The following is a 2,560-nucleotide window of genomic DNA, read 5'->3' on the forward strand; positions in this document are numbered from 1 at the left end:
AGACTACAGAAAAGACGAATGTGAACGAATTTAGTCGAAAAAAGGAAGAATGGTTTCAGGGGCCAACAAAGAAATTGATTTCAAATGCATTAAAAATTCAAGTAATAACCCAAATTCAATAATTATAAAATAAATAAGTTTACAAATCGAAGCCGAAATATTCCCAAATTTGCTTACTTTTATCAAGTTATTTACACTCGCCTGTTCAACACTACTTTGTATAACAATTTGGATAAGATGCCAAATGCTCACAATCAGTGCGGAGAATATTCACTGTCATGATATTCAAAAGCAGCGATTTTCAGCCTTCTTTATATTGATAATCATAGTACCCATGCGAACGTTCATATTCATGATACCAAACAACCGATGAACACCGACAGGATAAAAGGTAACATTCGTATTGATATTTTGATTATCAAAAATGAAAATCAAAATTAGCTTTTTTTCACAATTTATGCTGTACTGTGCGGTGAACAGTGTCTAAACAGACTTTCACTACTTGGATTGATAATCACCGAAGCTTCTCTGAATATCATTACGAGACCTTTGATATTCTTTCCACTGTTCTGTCATTGAATGTGATAAACGATATTCATGCATCGTCGCAATGAGCATAGGTTATTGAGTTGCATCAGAAAATAAATGTGATGACACTGAGAACAATTCAGTTCATTTACTCGTGAATAAGCATCGATATTCTAAGGCACTGCTCACAATTGAATGTTGGAGAGTAGTATATTGCAAAAAACAAATTCTAAACTCAACCCAAAAGATTTAAAAAGCCGCGAGATTGAGCACCAAATGATCCTAAATAAAAGATTCTAAATTTAGATAGAGAAGGCTTCTGGAAGAAAAGGAACTTCTAGTTTGAAGAAACAAGCCGATTAAAGATAAATACAAAAACACAAATTGCACAAGTTGCACTTGAATCCACCCGAAGGACCTACAGTCTTGACCAGTTCCCAGGAAACAAAGCTTTGTAAAACCATCAAGATTGGGAGAATGGGGTTATCCCCAAACTTTAGCATCAATCCAGAAGCTTGTCAAGGGCTATCTGAATATCAATAATAGCACGTTTAAATTCATCGGCAACATTCCTGGGGAAGACTGGTTATACTTGTTATAGAAACGTAAGAAATCATGGCTAACGACGCACAGTGCGTTGAATGTATGGGAATGCGGGACAAAAATCAAAACAGTTATTCTGATATTTTTTTTCAATTGGTGTGACACGAAAATTGTTTAGTACCGATGAGAGCTACTATTTGCATAATTGACGAATGTCAAATACGTAATCGCAAATATGTCTCAAACGCTATTTTTTCTTACAGACGCATCAAATGATAATTTTCCAAGAATATTATCCATTTAGAGATAAAAGGTTTGGAGAGCATATTACAATAATTTCTAGGCGATGAAAAAGTGACCTAAACGCCATATCAATTAGTTTTTATTATAATTATTATTTAATTACCTTTTAATTATGTTTATATACGGTTTGCAGTTGCAAAACATTTAGACATCAATAATCCAGGCATATTTTATGTGTTTTACACATAAGTTACGTGTTATATATAACAATAAGGGATAGATGCACGATAAATTGCTCACTCTTGGTTCTAGAGGTATCTTTCGAAAACGCGAATTCCGGATGAAAGAGCAAACTTTCCGACTTTAGATATCTAGATATTGAAAACATTTTTGTGTAGAATGGTTTGACGGTATCGTCTTCGAATAAGGGCTCTTCTCTGTTGCTGTCCCTTACTTTCGAAGCTTGAAGAATCAGATCCAGAGTCATTATCGATGACAATATTGCATCTCAACTACAGTATACAGTGATGAAGGCTTGTCAGGGCAAAGTTTTTTTTTTCTACTTCCTAATATAACCCACCTTTATCAGTTTCGGGATGTCACTTATTTTGGACTTTTAAAAAGGGCTTACACTTGAGTCTTGGAAAAAGGACAATAAAGTTGCATGGTACGTTTTCCCTCTATAGACCATTTTACGAGACGTTCCAAAACTCATTTCATGAATGGAATTTTGACAGGTTGCATAGATCCGCTTACATAACACCATAAAAGCAACCTCAATATCAGCAGGTTCCGTGACACTTGTTAGTTCGTAAAATTATCTATTGCTCAAACAAGTTCATTGAGGCAGACAATGTGTGCAGTAGGGAGAGCGAAAAATAAGCGGACTGGAAATATGATACAGATTTGGGAAAATATATCGGTCAAACAAGCCTTGGACAAAATCGAAGCAAACAGTGCTTACAACATAAAATCCGGATTCAGAGCTTGTGACATATATCCGCTGAATAGATTTTCAGTTCTTCTATTTGGAAGAACCAGTGAAATATTCCGAAGCAACGCTGGTTGATAAATATTCAACCCGATGCAAGAGTTCGTGAGGAACAAATACAATAGTTTTTGGTAAACCGAATCGTGGCAACTCAAAACTAAACACGCCGGAACCGATATACCTTCAACTGTTTGAGCAACAGAAAATTAAGGCTTTGGAAATTGGAGAACAGCAAACACCACACAGTTGCAAACA

This window comes from Wyeomyia smithii, chromosome 3 (assembly GCF_029784165.1).
Source record: "Wyeomyia smithii strain HCP4-BCI-WySm-NY-G18 chromosome 3, ASM2978416v1, whole genome shotgun sequence".
NCBI classification, from domain to species: domain Eukaryota; kingdom Metazoa; phylum Arthropoda; class Insecta; order Diptera; family Culicidae; genus Wyeomyia; species Wyeomyia smithii.